At 44.0% G+C, this 18,379-nt stretch overlaps 1 long non-coding RNA gene across 1 annotated transcript; it reads right to left on the bottom strand.

Annotated features, from left to right (window-relative positions):
• Nucleotides 1–272: 272 nt before the first annotated feature.
• LOC127668329 (uncharacterized) lies at nucleotides 273–18,115 on the bottom strand. The gene is made up of 3 exons (XR_007974089.1): nucleotides 18,052–18,115; nucleotides 14,871–14,971; nucleotides 273–496 (listed from the first exon to the last, which is right to left on the bottom strand). It is a non-coding gene; the product is annotated as an uncharacterized LOC127668329 (long non-coding RNA).
• Between the last annotated feature and the right edge of the window lie 264 nt (nucleotides 18,116–18,379).

The following is an 18,379-nucleotide window of genomic DNA, read 5'->3' as shown; positions in this document are numbered from 1 at the left end:
TATAAAAAAACACCCACGATTTCACTGTGCAGACTGTAGATTTCACTTGCACCAGAAATGTCCTAGAATAGTGTTTTTCACCTGGGGATTTCTGACCAAAGGGCTGTGAAGGGCTGTGTCTGAGGGTGGTTTTGTCTGCCTTGAGAGCAGGTGGTATGTGTTGCTGACCTCTAGTGGTCAAGGTGAGACACGGTGTTAACAATGTGCCCCGCCCCCACCCCCTCGCATCCAGTGCTATCACCACCGCAGACTCCAGTTGTAAAGAAAGCCATCAGAGTGTTTCTGCCCTCACAGTAGGCATCGCACGCAGACACGAAGAGTTAGGAGAAAGAGGCCAATTTTAAGTACTCTTAGCTGCATCTGAAGAGAACCAGATAGCGAGTATCCGTGCTCCAGCAACACAGTCTAGTCTGTTTAATGAATACCTGTGAGGCAAAACAGGGCACTGGGAACTCCAGCAGGACGCATGTTGTAAGTTGTTCTCCACGTATGACTTCTGCAACATAAATACAAATTAATAAGGACAAGTTTAAAATAATTATTCTAGAAATATAACAAGAGATTAAGATAGCTACAAAATAACATGTTAGCACTAGTTAGAAGTACAGAAAACATGTTTTTATGAGAGCAGCTGCTACCAGGTGTAGTATCCCACATTTGTGTGCCCAGCATTTAAGAGCTTGATGTTGCCATGAGTTCAAGGCCAGCGGGACTCCATAGCAAGAATCCGTCCCAAAAAACAAAAGCAAAATATGTTGCTGTTAAGATGTTACTAATACCTGTAACAATATAGACAAAAATCTTTATAATTATAAATATATGATTAAATCATACAATTATTAAATCAATGCAATTAACACACGCACCATCTCATTTAATTATAATTTATTTTTCCTCTTAATAGCTCTTAAAGTGTAACATCTTAGCAATTTTCTATTTCCAATATATTATTATTATTAAGCATATTTACCACATTATACAATAGAACTCCTGAATTCATTCTTCTAAATGGAAACTTTGTATCCATTGGCCTATTATCTCCTTCAACCCTCTCCTCTAGAAGTGTTTTTTTTTTTTTTAAGATGCTGAGGGTCCAAACCAGAGCCTTCTACACATGCTAGATAAACTGTCTATCACTGAGCATGCCTAGTATTATTGGACAATATTGTTTTATACATATAATGTATAGGAGTTATTATGTATGATACCTTTCATATGTAAATATTATGGTGATAAGATTTATACAAATAAAATGATGTGTGATTATTATTATAAATTCTCTTAACTCATCACCAAATTATGATTAAGAACTTTACCAACATTGTAGGTTCCTTCTGAGTCTGACCCCTGGTGCAACTACTTGTTCAATAAATATTTTTACTGTGTGTGTTTATTTTATGTATGCATGTGTTTGTGAGCAGGAATGCATGTCACAGCATGTATGGAGGTCAGAGGACAATTTATGGGAGTCAGTTCTGTCTTTCCATCATGGTGTGTGTGTGTGAGTGTGTGTGTGTGTGTGGTGGGTTTTTGTTTGCTTGCTGTTCTTTTTTTTTTTTTTTTTTTTTTTTTGAGACAGACTCTTAAACAGCTGGTCTGGCCTCATATTCACTGAGCATTTTGAATTCCTGATTCTCTTGCCTCAGCCTCTCAAGGGCTAGGATTGCAGGCTTGCGGTACCGCACTTGTCAATCTATATCTTTAATGTTGGCTTTTTATAGAAAGAATTATTATTATCTTTTGCTTTAAAACTTATTCTAATCTAGCAAATGCCTTTTAATTGAAGTTAAGAGTTGAAACTTGAACAAGAGGGTGCCATACTGGCCCTAAATTGAGTGTTTTTGTTATCACTATTGGGATATTAATAATTGATGAATAAAAATTACTAAGTTACTTAAAATCATTGTTGCCTGGCACATAATAGAGATGTATTTAGGGTTACCTAGATTCAGAAAAATGTGCTCTTGGATTTTTATATTTGCTAAACTTTATGTATGATGAAACAAAGAGAGTATGCTATGTATTTGTGTGATATCAATTTGTGTGATTCCATCTTTTCATATTTTCATTCTGAGGTGACAAAGTTGGGAACAATGGCTATTGCTCCACAGGCCTTAATCCGTTGTGAGAGGACTACTTGCCCCCAATGATGTCTGTTACTGGTTTTGCATAGAACTCAAAGCAGGTTATGTTTTAATCAACACTGAGTCTTGTCTGAGGAGATTCATCTTCTGCATCATCTCCCAGGTCCTCTTCAACAGTGCAGTGGGACAGCAGACCTTTCCTGATGCCTGATGTAGCTGAAATGGATGCCTACAGGGACGTCAAGTCCAGAGGCTCTAAGGATCCTGGCTTAGTCACTGTGTTTCTTTAAGGCTGATGTAGATTCAGATTCCTGTGCAAACAATACACAGTAGTTTCCAATTCCTAACCCCTTGTTCTGTTAAAAAATATAAAAAAACTCAAAGGCAATGTAAAACATACTTTTAAGGACAGAAAGAATCCTAGATTATTAATGGCTTTCTTTTAAAATTTTTGCTTGTGTGTATGTGTGTACCTGCATGGTGTATATGTATGCATGTGCATGTGTATTTGTGTGCACCTGCATGGTGTGTATGTGTGTGCACCTGCATGGTGTGTATGTGTGTGCACCTGCATGGTGTGTATGTGTGTGCACCTGCATGGTGTGTATGTGTGCACCTGCATGGTGTGTATGTGTGTTCACCTGCATGGTGTGTATGTGTGCACCTGCATGGTGTGTATGTATGTGCACCTGCATGGTGTGTATGTGTGTGTACCTGCATGGTGTGTATGTGTGTGTACCTGTATGGTGTGTATGTGTATGCACCTGCATGGTGTGTATGTGTGCACCTGCATGGTGTGTATGTGTGTGCACCTGCATGGTGTGTATGTGTGCACCTGCATGGTGTGTATGTGTGCACCTGCATGGTGTATATGTGTGTGCACCTGCATGGTGTGTGTGTGCACCTGCATGGTGTGTATGTGTGTGCACCTGCATGGTGTGTATGTGTGTGCACCTGCATGGTGTGTATGTGTGTGCACCTGCATGGTGTGTATGTGTGTGCACCTGCATGGTGTGTATGTGTGTGCACCTGCATGGTGGTGCCATGGAGACTAGAGGAGGGTGTCATGTCCCCTGGAGTTGGAGTGCCAGGTGTTGTGAGTCACAGGACAATGGGGATCCAGGAAACTTGGATTCTCTCTAAGAACACCACATGCTCTTAATCACTGAGCCATCTCTCTAGCCCCATGAATTTCTAAGATATTTATATTATGGAAATTTTCAAAAGTACTGAAAAAAGGAATAAAATAACCCCTGTATTCTCATTCCCTTAGCATTGCTCACCTCCAATCTAACTTTTTCTTTCTTTCATCTTCTGAATCATTTTTTAAAAAAGATTAGGGACATGAGGCCATTAAACCTATAAATATTTCAGTATTTAAGGTAATCTTTCACCCTTTCTTTGTTCTACTTCTTCCTCATAAGATTAGGTAAGAAGTTAGTGATTTTCCCAAGGCTGTATGCTTGATAGGCAGAAGTGTAACGAGAATTTCAATGTTCCATATATATATATAATGTGTTCTTTCCCTATAACATGTTGCCTTTAAAATTTTTTTATATTTACTAGCCTGCCCAGTCTACTCAGGCTGCTATAACAAAATTCTCTAGATTGGACAGCTTACAAACAATAGTTTTGACTGGGAATAGTTTCCTGAGGCTGGGAAATCCAAGAGCAAGGAGCCGTCAGTTTGTTATCTGGTGAGGACTTGCTTTCTAACTAATGGCCTTTAAAGGGTACACAGAGAAAGGAGCAAACAGCCCCCCCCCTACACCCCTCCCCACCCCCCCTGCCTTTTACAGAACATTGACCTCATTCCTGACCTCAGTAACTCAGCACTCAGGACTATGTTTCAATGTATGGTTTGGGGGCCGGTATGTGAATATTCAGACAATAACACCAGCTTTAAAAAATGTGGTGGCAAATGCCTTTAATTCCAATGCTCAGAAAGCAGAGGCAAGCAGATCTCTCTGAGTTTGAGGCCAATCTAGTCTACAGAGTGAGTGAGTTTCAGGATAGACAGGCTACACAAGGAAACTCTGTCCTGAAAAGAGCCAAAACAAACAACAAAAAAATTAATGTAATTAGAACCTTTACCAGTATCTTAAATTAGGACCATCTAGGGAACATTTTAAAATACCAACTCCTGGGTCCAAAGCCTGCAGGATTTAATTCCTTGGGACTAGATTGGAACCAGCAGTGTATATATCCTTTTGGGAAGCAACTATTTCAAAGAATTTTATGAACTAATTACTCCAAATCATTAAAAATTAAATCATGTAAACTTACAGTTATAAAATTATATAAAAGCAGAGAAAAATCAGCATTCAAAACACAGTATTTCTCTGTTCTTTATTGTTCTCTATGTTGTTTAGGTCACTTTGTTTTGAATACATGTTGGAAGTACCCTAAGAATTTAATTTTTGTAGCTTTTTTTTTTTTTTAAAGAAAAATCCTGATCTTATTCTGTAGCCCAGACAGGTCTAGGATTCTCTGTGAAGCCAGGCTGGCTTCACTGTGGTTCTCCTGCCTCAGCCTCTTAAGTGCTGGCACTGCAGGCATGGTTGGCCACGCCCAGCTTTGGGAATATTGACACTATAACATGATGATGTCATTTACACTCATATGTACATTCAGAGAAATGAGATGCAGGTTGGGATGCAGGTTGAACACAAGTATAAATGGTGTACTTATAATAAATAAAGCATCTTACAGTATAAGGTTTGCTAAGCTGCATTTATTTTATGTGCTCATGTGTATATGGATGGCCATGTGTGTGCCCTGGTCAGCATGTAAAGATCAGAGGACAGATTTCTGGAGTTTGTTCTCCCTTTCCACCACATAGACCTCTAGGGTGGAGCCAGGTCATTCAGGTGCCTTTAACCACTGGGCCATCTTGCTGGCCCCCAACTTGCTAAGCTTTGACTTACACACACTTGTGAAACATTCACCCCCATCAAGATGTGTGCATATCTATCACCCCAACAGTCTTTCACAACCATCGTATGAATGTCTTCCTGTCCTACCCATCCTCTACCCACATCAAAGCAACCACTGATCTGCTTCCTGTCATGGAGTAGTTTGCACAGGTTTGCATTTCCTGGAGTTTTATACAAATAAAAATTTCCTGGGGTGTTTTCTTTCATTCAGCATTATTACTTTGAGATTCATTCTTGTTCAATATCTGGGTTATTTTGCTTTATGATTTTTATTTATTTTAATTAGCACATATTAATTATATGCAATAGTTGATTTTTCACAAATGTATGCATACCTTTTGACCATATTTATGGCCAATCACCCTCTCCTGTTTCTCTCTCCCTCTTTCTAACTCTCTTCCTTACCTCAAATGTTCCCTTTCTTCTTTCATGACTCTTTTGGTGAGACTTAGTTTATGTGTATGATTTTTGTTTTTGCCTACATGTGTTTACATGTACCACATATGTGTTTAGTGCCCTCAGAGGTCAGAAGGGGGTTTTGAATCCCAAAGACTAGGCCCCTGAAACTGGAATTACAGATGGTTTTGAATCACCATGTGGGTGCTGGAAACTGAACTTGGGTCCTCTGCCTGAGCAATGAGTGATTCTAACCACTGGGCTCTCCCCGGTTTCTTCTGTGATTTTTTTTTTTTTTTTGAGACTATAATTACCTTTCTCTTTTCCTTTTCTTCCTTCCAGACTCTCAAATACACTCTCTTTTATATTACTGACTCTTATCATTAATGGGTATAGCACAAATATATTTATATATTCACACAATATATTCTTGAATATAACCTATTAACTTGTTCATGACTTTTTAAATTTTGGTGAGCTAATGAGTCTAGTTAAGATAATTAAAGGCCCCCTGGTCCTGGAAAAGCTCAGTGCGGCAGTGTAGGGGAATACCAGGACAGGGAAGTGGGAAGGGGTGGATTGGGGAACAGGGGGAGGGAAGAGGGCTTATGGGACTTTAGGGAAAGGGGGGAATCCAGGAAAGGGAAAATCACTTAAAATGTAAATAAAGAATCTATTGAATTAAAAAAAAAGATAATTAAAGGCGCAGGAGGAATTTACCAGTGGCTATAGCACTGAAGAAAATGTTGCTTATTTTTCCAAGCAAGCATTAACTGCCTATGGAGTCTCAGGGAAACATGGGGCCTGATGGCTTAGCCCCAGCTACCATTAGCATCCTGATTTCTTTCGTCTGCCAGCTCAGAAATACCCATGCCAAGGATGTCTGCTTCCAAAAGGTCTGCATTGCCAGTGTGTTTCAGTGGTGTGTCAGTTTCTGGTTATAAGCTGTTGTCCTCAGAAGCTGCTTGGGACTCTTGGTTTATTTGGTTCTGAGGTGATGTCTTGGAAGGAGAATCGAAACTAGAACTAGGAACACTTTGCATACCTCCAATCCGTAGTCCACTGGTCAATTCCCCACTGACTATAACCAGGGGGTCTGAGCAGCAGCAGGACGTCAAGGACATGCTCTTGAGGAACTCCGGCTGAAAACTACTGTGTTCTCATATGACAACTTCTATTCCAAGGAGAGTCTGCTAAAGCCTGATAGCTCCTCATTGTCTAAATCTTTGGTGTGGATGGATTGACAGCAGGAAGAGAGGAGGGGTCAAGTCTAGCCAGTGGCAGATGCACTGGAGATTTGGGGAGACCACTTCCCAGAAGGTGCTGCTTCCAAGCAGGCTCTCCCATACCTAAGAAAGGGCAAACTTTCTTAGTGAGCTCAAGTGTGCGAGTCTTCAGGGCATTATTATCATTCTATTTACTTGGCTGCTTCATCGTTACCATATTACAGTACATACAGTGATGGAGTTTTAGGATTTTCGTCCTTGTTCATGGCTTTGTTCTCCAAAGTATGGCGGGAGTTCTGCGGTGATCTTCAAACAGTGTTTTATCAGTGGGGAGTGAGCTGTCTTTCTCCATCCAATCAAGATAAGAGCTGTGTCTGAAGGGAAGTTCTCTTTATACATTCCAGGACTGGTTGTCTTCCAAGGTGCTCATGAAAAGAAGTAGGAAGAAGCCTGCTCTCCATGGAGAGGAAAACAAACGATGCTTCGCCATCTAGTTATGAAAACCCTGTGTGACTCCAGATGTTGGCTTGAGAAATTGAGAACACACTGAGGACATTGACTTATCCCCTCAATGCACAGGACATGGTGAGAGATGACAGAAGAGGAGGTGGCTGAGGAAGACGATCACTCATTCACTTATTCTTGAACTTGAACTTTTCATTGTAATATAGTCATCCCTCAACCTCTGTGAGAGATTGGAACAGGGGCCCTTTCACATGCGTGAACCCAAAGGCATTCACACTCCTTGTAGAATTTGCATAGACATGTTTTTTCAACCACTTCTATGTGCCTTTTGGTATCCAACACAATGCTATATTGACATCAATTACGGCACTATTGGGATGCCTAGGAAATAATGACAGGACACATGTCTGTATATGTTCAGTATGGTTGCATGTAGAAATATTTTCCATTTGAGTTTAGTTGAACTGGTGTATGTAGGCCTCATAGACATGGGTAGCCAGATCTCCCTTGTCTCACATAACAGGAGTGAGACAGGGCAGAGAGTGTCCCCAGATCATTAGAGGAGCTTGTGAGGTAGACAGCAGAACACTGGACTGGGGATCTTGTGGGCTGCATCTCTGTCTTGGATTTACTTTCTTTTAAGAGGGCAACCCTGGAGAGACGAATGATCTCCGAGTTCCCATCAGTAAGAAGCCATTTTGAGCCTTGCATGGTGATATATGCTTTTAATCCCAGCACTCGGGGAGTTGAGACAGAAAGTTCAAGGCCAGCCTGTCACATAGTAAGTTCCAGGTCTTGCCCAGGCTATAGAATGAAACCTTGTCTCAAGAAAACAAAACAATTCAACCAAACACAAAAAGCTGGGCTTGGTAGCTTGGACCTGTAAGGCCAAGTACTTGGGAGGTTGAGGCAAGAACATCAGGAGTTCAAGGCCAGCCTTAATTACATAGTAAGTTTGAGGCCAATCAGGAAAGAAGGGTTGGCAGTTAACAGCACTTCCTGCTCTTTCAGAGGACTCAGTTTAGTTCCTCAGCACTCGTGTCAGGTGCCTCATAACCACCTGTATCTCTTGCTCCAGGGAGATCAAATGGTCTCTTCTGGCCATCATGGCCATGCCTCAGCATGTGTGTGTGTGTGTGTGTGTATGCATGTACATATAATTTCAAAACAGGAGGAACCCATTTTGCTATTTTTGTCCTATAGATACATTATTTTCCTTTATAAATATGGAAAGCCCAAGGTTATCTGTGGGAAAGGAGGTGACCTGTGTAAATCGTGGCCGAGGGGTTACTGTCGATGCTACCTGACCTCTTTATGCCCCACCTTCTCCACCTTTGTCTCTCCCCCTCTTTCTTTGTCTTTCCCTTGCCAGCATGTGTATGTTTTAGACAGGGTCTCATTCTGCAGGCTCCACTGTCCTGAAGGCCATGGCAATTCTCCTGCCTGAGCCTCTTGAACATTGAAATCATGAAGCATGCCCAGTGTAAGCCTCAGTTTCATTACGGAGTTGTGACAGGTGTTGTAATGGGTGTGAGGCTTAGAGCAGTCTCTCTAACATGGTAAAAACCAATGTCTTTAGTATATAACCATTATGGTAATTGTAATAATAGTGCTTTTGGTGCTGGTGGTTTGAGCTAGTGGCACATAGATGCACTGGTCTTTTTGGAGTTGGGATCTCTGAAGGGACTCAGACAATTTTGAAGTAAGCCACGTTGTTGTAGTGCTGAGAGGATATGGCGTGAGCAACAGGTGTTCAGGGGTAGAGCAGCTCATGGGTCTCAGGTGCAGAACTCTGTGTTAATTTTGTCTGTTAAGGTGAGAGTAGGGCTCAGTGAAGAATAGAGATGGAAAGGGCGGGGGGGGGGGGGGGGGGGAGGAAGTTGGAACTAGAGGAAGAAAAAGACTCTAGGGCCCAGGTAGGAGAGTCCAGAACTCAAAGCAGAAATTGTTCCTGGATGGGGAATCCACTTGCAGAAAGCTGAGTGAGTCATTAGAGCTTCCTGAGTTAAGAAGGAGATGAGGGAGGGGAGAACAAGTGGTAGAAGATGGAGATTCAGTGAAGGTTCAGGTAGGGAGTACACGCCCGGCTCCTCCATGGTACAGTGGTTCTCAACGTATGACAGTGTGTTGACAGGAAACTAAGGACTCGTGTCTTCAGATGAGAAGCTGTGCGTCCAACTTGGCAGGATCTAGAATCACCCGGGAGGCACGCCACTATGCACGTTTTGATTAATTGAGAAGGAAAGACACACCCTACATGTGGACTGCCTGTTACGTAAGCTATGGTCCTGATCTTATAGCAAAGGAGAAAAGTGAAGTGAGGACCACATTAGCCACTGTGCTTCTCAGTCACACAGATACACTCTGGCCAGCTGCCTCAAGATCTTGCTGTCAAGAGTCCCCTGCCCTGACAGGCCGCAACCTTGAGCTGTGAGCCAAGACAAACCCATCTTTCCTCAAGTTTCTTTTGTCTGCTACTGTGTTAAAACTGAGGATGGTGACTAACGCAGCCTGTAACATCAGGGGTGATGAAGAAAGGGTCTTATCAATGTAGTAACATTATTTTTCTTTTTAATTTCTTGTGTATATAGATTTTAGTCAAAAGTTGAGTACATGATGGGCGTATAGCAAATTAGTATGCTGCTGAAATAGTTATTGTGCCGGAAGCAATCAGAATAAATAAATATTTAGTTTCTGATGGACTGTTCCCTGCTTCTCATTGCTTATTTCTGGTTGTTATTGGTTCTGTAGGTCAAGCCTGAAGCATGCTTGGAATCTATATGCAATGACAGGGTTACCACTCATATTCCAGGAAGTCCTATGATTTCATTAACAATAAATCAGTTTAAATCCACTGCGAAATCTCTGTGTAACAATACAGATCTTTATGGACTGTAAAATCAGAGCAACTTTTTCTATAGTTAACTTGTGCGGCCATACTCTGTGTATCTGATAGACCTTTTTAGATGTAAACCACAGGATTTGGGTGCTGGGAACCAAAGATTATCATGTGCTCTGAGCGATCTCTCCCTCCCTATCTAGCCACAGAACTTTATGTCATGGCTGTCACTCTACCCTCTGAAACGCTGTAACTTCTGCATACCTCCCCGTTTGGTTTCTCTCTGGCTTTCTCACTTTCCACCATGGAATATTCTTTTCTCATGAGCTGTAATGCCCACAGATTGTACTCTCATTTCTTCTTTCTTAGGAGGACTCTCTTAGTTCATCTTTTCTCTGGTTATATAGATGATATTTTGTCCAGAGAGGCTTTCCCGTTCATACTCTCCTCTCTCAGACCCTGGCTTTTCCTGAACTCATTACTGACTGGTACCTAGACCTCTCCTGTGATGCACCTCACAGATTCTGTAAAGGTTTAGTGTATGCTTTCCCTTTGGCTTGAGCCAATCACAAGTTACCTTTCTATCCCCTTCTACAGCTGGTAGCATTTTTAATGATTTATTTTTAAAATTATGTGTATATCTGTGTACCTCAGTGTATGTGTGTGTGTGTGTGTGTGTGTATGTGTGTGTGTGTGTGCGCATATATGTGAATACAGATACCTATGGAGGCCAGAGATTGCATTTCCTGGAGCTGGAGTTTCTGGCTATTGTGGGCTGCCTGATGTGGGTGCTGGGAACCAAACTTGGGTCCTTTGCAAGAGAAGTTTGTGCTGTTAAATGTTGAGTCATCTCTAGTTCCATGTGGGACCGGTAAAGGCAGCCTGGTTTCTGGTCGAGCTAGGTTTAAAACCCTAGTGACCTAGCAGGTGATCCTGAAAGGAACAGTAGACATTTGCCAAGCTCCTAGACACCAGGCTCCTGACACCAGGCCTCATCTCTCCATAATTCTGTGGCCATCAGTCACTTAAGGGCGATGCCCCACACCCCTCCACAGGTAGAGGATATGACCATAGATCAAGTAGCCTCAACACAGATCTCCATTTTCATGATGTACCTAAAGGCCTGGAGGCTTAGCCAATTAAACTCTCCTCCCCAGACACTCCTCCCTGCAAAAGGTATTTAACCTCACACCCGCCCTGAGAAAGTGGGGTACAGTTTCACTCATCACAACTCTCCACCATGACAATAAATGCCTTAAAACCATGAACTGCCTCTTCTCATTGGGATCTGGCGTGCTGGAGCAATAGAGCAGGCCTTCATCTAAACAAGTCTAGGGGCTGGAGAGATGGCTCAGGAGTTAAGAGCACTGACTGCTCTTCCGAAGGTCCTGAGTTCAAATCCCAGCAACCACATGATGGCTCACAACCATCTGTAATGAGATCTGACGCCTTCTTCTGGTGTGTCTGAGAAAAGCTACAGTGTACTTAGATATAATAATAAAATAAATCTTTGGGCTGGAGTGAGCAGGGCCAGGGTGAACAGAAGTCCTAAATTCACTTCCCAGCAACCACGTGGCTCACAACCGTTTGTACAGATACTCATACATACAAATAAAATAAATAATTCTTAAAAAAAAAATAAAGAGGTCTTGTCTTCCACAGAGGGCCTCTCTGTGCTCCCAGCCATGGCCTCTACCAAGCCAAGCTGCCCACAGAGCAAGCCAAGGACTCTCTCATCCCGAGGGAACTCTCTCCCCACCCTTGCCCCTTGGCCCCGGGCTAGAGGCAGCCCTCCCAACACGTTCTCAGTTCTTCTGCAGGATCCAGTGGCATCTGGGGTGTCTGAGAACTGCCATCCCAGGTCTCCATGCAGGCCGGGGCACCCACAACCTGGCTCCTGGCAGTCCCAGGGGACCTCAGACCGTACTCTCCCACCCCTGGAGTTGGGGGTCCCTCAGCTTCTCACAGCATGGGGTGCGCGCAGTCAAAACTCCAGAGTCCTGCCTCACTCAGCGGCCCAAGCCTGGAGAGGATGCAGGCCACCATTAAACCCACATTTCCAGGCAGTGGCAACTTAGGCTTTCATTTAAAGGCGGCATGGAGAGGGGCTCCGAGGAAAAGAGTGAAAGCAGGGCTCTCCCAGCAGGTGAGAAAGCTGATTAAACAACCAACTGTGTCTACTTCTAAATACATTTTAACACTCCGCAAAAATTCAAATAATAAATTTCCTGGCAGTCAGAGGTCCATATAATCTAGATTCAGGCCACTTCCAGACTCTTCTTTTCTTTCTCTCTAAACACCTTGTATGTCCTGGTCATTTGGAATATCAATTGTTTTCAAGACGTGGTCAGTTCTTTCTCTCCTTGGCTTCAGGAGTCATGTGTGTCTTCTTGGATGCTGTCTTCCTGTTTTATCCGCCTACTCGCCTCGCCTTTGCTCCCTCCCCAAAAGCCAGTCCTCAGAGGAACCTATCAAACTGAGGTAATTCAGGGAAAGGCTTTCTTTTCTCTCCATGTAGCCTAGGTTGCCTTGGAGTACATTCTGTAGACCAGGCTGGCCCCAAACTCAGAGATCTGCCTGCTTCCGCCTCTCAAGTGCTGGGATTAAAGGTGTGTGCCTCCACACCCAGCTTCCTCTGGAATCTTTAATACTAGATTCAGATTTTTCCACTAGATGCTAGGTTCCTTGGTGAAGACTATGCCTTGTCACTTGTGCTGTTCCCACAATGGCACACAGTAACTGCCTCACTTGCTGTGGGTGACTGAGTAATGATGTGACTGGTGAATTTCCTACTAAGTGTGTCTCTTGAAGCCAGGGAGGCAGAATGAGGTCCTCCGGCTGTGTGTGGCTAGACACGGTGAATCATGCCCCGTATCTCAGACTGTGAGCGGTGGATGGCCTTTGCGGCCAGTGGTCAGGATTGCTTTCTCATCTTGGCCTATCTGTCTTTGTCATGGGGGGGGGGGACAGCAGCCCACTTGTTTTTCTTGAGGGGTTATTAATTCTGAATGTCCTTGCTCTCCCTGTCGCCGAGTGGTTTCCTCTGTTTAGTGCAGACATATCCTACAGTAGTGCTCCCAATACCCTTGAGCACACCTCCACATGCTCTACTTTTTACAGTCAGTAATAGAGAGTCTTAGAATAATGTGTGTCATTGAAGCACATAGTATTAATGGACAGCTTGCTACAGTGTGTCTTTAGGCCAATGGAAGGTCACAGGTCCTGAAAGTAGAACAGGGGTTTGATAATATCGACCTCAATCATAAATGACCTAAGATGATGGTGATGGTTGGGAAGATGATAATAACTCCACGTAGCCTACCCACCAGTTTAAAACAAATTAGGGTTGAAGTGAAAAGTTAGAGGAATCTGTTGGCGACCTTTAGAGACTTGAGTTATGAAAGAGGAAATAGTTAATATTTGAAAATGAGAGCTAGTGAGACGGCTCAGCAGGGAGAGGCACCTGCCACTAAACTTGATGACCTGAATTTGATCCCCAGGCCCACCAAGTAGAATGAGAGGGCGAGTTTATCAGGTGTCCTCTACTTTCTATGTGAGTGCTGTGCCTCCCTACACACCCATGGACCCCAAACAACAAAAACAACCCAACAAAACTTAAAAGGAAACACTTAGCATGCTCACAAAATAACTCAAGATGTAATATGTAATGTAATATGAAAAAAAAGGAAGAAATGAGTATTACTAGTCACGATTAAAGGCCATGGGTGAGCAAGATGTCTGGCCACTGGTGATCAAATGCTGACGCTTTGGCAAGGAAAGCCCCTGCTCTGAGCATCCCTTGCTGTGCTTGCTTGTTTGGGTTTATGTCACAGGGATGTAGGCAGATGTGAACTGAAGGGTGCAGGCAGATGTGGGCTGAAGGATGCAGGCAGATGTGGGCTGAAGGGTGCAGACAGATGTGGGCTGAAGGGTGCAGGCAGATGTGGGCTGAAAGATGCAGGCAGATGTGGACTGAAGGATGCAGGCAGATGTAGGCAGAAGGATGCAGGCAGATGTGGGCTGAAGGATGTAGGCAGATGTGGGCTGAAGGATGCAGGCAGATGTGGGCAGAAGGATGCAGGCAGATGTGGGCTGAAAGATGCAGGCAGATGTGGGCTGAAGGATGCAGGCAGATGTGGGCTGAAGGATGCAGGCAGATGTGGGCTGAGGATGCAGGCAGATGTGGGTGGAAGGATGCAGGCAGATGTGGGCAGAAGGATGCAGGCAGATGTCGGCTGAAGGGTGCAGGCAGATGTGGACTGAAGGATGCAGGCAGATGTGGGCTGAAGGGTGCAGGCAGATGTGGGCTGAAGGGTGCAGGCAGATGTGGGCGGAAGGATACAGGCAGGTGTGGGCTGAAGGGTGCAGGCAGATGTGGGCTGAAGGGTGCAGGCAGATGTGGGCTGAAGGGCGCAGGCAGATGTGGGCTGAAGGATGCAGGCAGATGTGGGCTGAAGGGTGCAGACAGATGTAGGCTGAAGGGTGCAGACAGATGTGGGCTGAAGGATGCAGGCAGATGTGGGCTGAAGGATGCAGGCAGATGTGGACTGAAGGATGCAGGCAGATGTGGGCTGAAGGATGCAGGCAGATGTGGGCTGAAGGGTGCAGACAGATGTGGGCTGAAGGGTGCAGACAGATGTGGGCTGAAGGATGCAGGCAGATGTGGGCTGAAGGATGCAGGTAGATGTGGACTGAAGGATGCAGGCAGATGTGGGCTGAAGGATGCAGGCAGATGTGGGCTGAAGGATGCAGGCAGATGTGAACTGCTTCCTGGTGTTCCACTCATCTTGTTTTTCTGAATGACCTTTTGCAACTTTTTCTTGTTTCCCAAAGTGAGAGGTCATGTAGCACACAGGCATTGGGTGGAAGAGTCACTCTGGAACGTGGGGTGTGCCAGACAGCTTTCATTTGAGGTCTTACTTACACTGTTGGAAGTGTCACCCCAAAGAATGGCTCTGGTCTGTCATATGGAGAAAAGAGCAATTTTGGAGGGATATTCTGTTCTTTCAGGCCTCCTGGATTGAGCTAGAAAGAAAAGCATGAATCATGTAAAATTTAAAATACTGTAAAACAACCAATTAATGAATTTTAGGGGATGGATACTGGGAATCAAACCTTGCACATACTGGGTAAGTACATTCCCTCTAAACTGTCTCTGAGCCCTGGCTTATTGTTAATTTTTAAAGTTAGGATCTTATTCTATAACTCAGACTGGGTTTGAACTTGTTAGATAGCTCAGGATGGCCTTAAAGTCAAGATCCTCTGACTCTACCCTGTCCATGTCCAGCCAAAATAATGGTTTTTAGTGATTCATGCATTAAAAAATCTAACTATGAAGACATCCCACATAACTTAAAGTATTTCTCATTCAGGCAACAGTAATTAGTTGAGCCCATATAGCATTTGAGTTAAAAAAAACTTTCCCTAGGAAAATAAAATCTACTTATTTGGTTCAAACATTATTTATGTTATTCATTTTACATGAAAAATTATTTAGAATTCCATTTCATATTTCCAAGGTTTTTAAAAGTAGACTGCATAGAATACAATTAGACCCTATCTTAATGACTTCCACCTACGCCACTACTGACTGGCTAATCTCTAATCTCTAAACAGAAAATGCCTTACATCTAATGAACCACCTCTGACTACACAGCACATTTCTGTGATCGGAGAGTCAGATAACCCTGATTAGTGGAACTGAATTTGAAGGGAGAGGCAACCCAACTTCAGAAGAAAAGCAATTGAACTTTAAGGAATGAGCTTCACAACTGTGGCTGCAGCTCCTGGATGGGTCAAGTTTCTCAAGGACCCTGGTGAGACGGAGCCATGATCTAGGGTAATCTGAAATAGCTCCATACTTGGCATTTAGCAGCTGTGTAGTATCTATTTAGGACAGATATTAGCACAACAAAGCCAGGTGTCAGGCTCAGGCTTACACTTTGACACTTGGGTGCTAAGGCAGGAGGATTGTCACAAGCACACTCTGGGCTATGTAGTGAGGTCCAAGCCAATCTGGACACACACACACACACACACACACACACAGTATGCACACATGCCTTTTGTAAACACAAAAGCTTTCTGCTTTGAGTCACACTGCTGTTGTGCAGTCACTTCTTTCAAACCCTGTTTATGGCCGGGCACTGATGGTGCACGCCTGTAATCCCAGCACTCTGAGAGGCAGGCAGATTTCTGAGTTCGAGGCCAGCCTGGTCTACAGAGTGAGATCCAGGACAGCCAGGGCTACACAGAGAAACCTTGTCTCAGGAAAAAAAAAACCCAAAACAAAACAAAAAACCCAAAAAACAAAACAAACAAACAAACAAACAAAAAACCTGTTTATGTATTTCCTTACTGATCCCACATTAGCAGTACAAAGCTTTAGTATGTCCCTGAAGATTCAAACAACATAATTTAATTTCTAAATCATGCTTGAGAAAGATCTTTCAGCTGTCTAGCATTTCAGGTACAAGCTAAAATCCAAGTAGTAAGTTTTTCCTTTTTGGTAGTAAATCTTACAAACTGGTTCCAGCCAGGCTAGGGTTATGTCCACAATCCTAGTTCACAGGCAACCGTGAAAAAAGTCTTCTTTTTTGGTTCCTTTTTTATTTTTGTCATCCAGAGCTGACCTTTCCATTCAGTGTGGTGAACGTGTGGAACCGTAGCGCTCAGGAGCCTGAGGCAGGAGGATCATAGGTTGAAAGTGGTTCTTGGCTACCATGAGTTTGACGTCATCCTGGGCTCAGGAGACTGAGTCTCTAAATAATAAAACAAAAACTACATGCCAAGCCTTTCTGGTCCTTGGTCCTAGGGCATGGAAACCCGTCTTTCTGCTAGATTCACTGTTCCGTTTTGTCAGGGGCTGCCTCTCCTGATGATGGAGATAAAATGTTCACCTGACATAACTCTGTAAGAGAAGCTCCGAGCAGGTAATCCATTGTAAACCATTGTAAATCTCTCTCTCTCTCTCTCTCTCTCTCTCTCTCTCTCTCTCTCTCTCTCTCTCTCCCCGTTCACCCAGGAAAAGGTTTTATCAATTTCTCAATTCCTTTATTTTTCATATACCATTGAAGCTATTAAAAATGGAGGGACACCAGCCCCTGAAAACTGGCTTTTGATTGGGGTGCAGCAATGCATTGGTATAATCGACTGCGATGCCCCAGAGCCAATGTCCGAATGGGAGACGTTTCAAAGTGGCACCCCGATGCACCCCCACAAGCGAAGGAACCGCAGCCGACCCTAAAAGGTCTCCTTTCTTTTGTTTAGAGTAATAGAGATTATTGTAGCTATAAAGTATGCTCTCCGTCCCCCATATACCTGGACTCTGGGGCCTACAGGGCATGTCTGGGGGGGGGCATGGCAGCCCATACTCAAATTTGCTAGCCCATTCCCCCAAACTATAGCCTAAGAATAACTTTATTACATGCTTCTGGTAAACACTGTTGAGTAGAGGGATGAGAGCTCCTTCAGTGGGTGAAAGCAATAAAAACTAGAGGAACCTATCAATATTTGAAGACATAGGAATGCTTTAGTGGTAGCTCGAACGAATGCTCTGAAGAAGTTGTGCGGGCACCCACTAAGTGTCAAAACCCCTGACTTCCATGTAGTGACTTCCCTCTGCCAACGGAAATTGCCACATGGTTGCCTTTTGAGGATGCTAGGGGCTAACCTGTGAGAAATGACTTATGTCCACTTAGGCATGTGCGTATCTGGGCAGTGTTAACTATTTGTTATCTCCCTATCATGCAGTACTTTGATGCAGTTTTGTTTATTTGACAAACTCGGATTCTTCTATTTTTCCAGGAATCTCAAGTGAGTTGCAGTAGGGATGTGGCCGCCAGAGGTCCTTACAGACATCGCCGAGCCACAGTTGGGGCTAAAGGGTTAAAGGGGTTTCTGAGCTTCTGTAACTAAAAGCTTTTTATTGAAGGCCTTATTACCACAACTCGGGGCACCCAAAACAGTGACTGTCTTATTAATCCCCTCAAGTACAGTTTAAGAAGTTTTGGATGCAAGCCATCTTTGGAATTAGGACAGTCCTAGCAGTGCAAATGACTGGGGATGAGTGGGGGAATGGGGACGAACTTGTAGGATAGACGCACCCCCTCTCCGTTGGGGCACAGCTTCCAACAGTGCCCTAGTCTCTTAACACCAACTTCTCTGATGTCGGTGATCCGTCACACTTGAAGACTCCACGCTCTCCACTTGAAGAGACCCATGCTCTCTGCAGTGACAGTCTCTCAACCAGGGCTCTTCTCGGACCTGGAGCGGGGACGCACTGCAGACCGGCCCTGGTGGAATTGGATGACTGCAGCCATACACGACCCCAGCCCTGAGGCCCACGCTACCCCCACCACTCGGCTTGCGGCTCCCACCCGGAGGCGGGCGCTGTGCTTGGCCGCTGTTCAGCCCGCGCTCCCCGCTTTCCCC

Source organism: Apodemus sylvaticus, chromosome 18, assembly GCF_947179515.1.
Source record: "Apodemus sylvaticus chromosome 18, mApoSyl1.1, whole genome shotgun sequence".
Classification (NCBI taxonomy): domain Eukaryota; kingdom Metazoa; phylum Chordata; class Mammalia; order Rodentia; family Muridae; genus Apodemus; species Apodemus sylvaticus.
The sequence above is the reverse complement of the archived record's forward strand: the minus strand, read 5'-3'. Positions and strand labels throughout refer to the sequence as shown.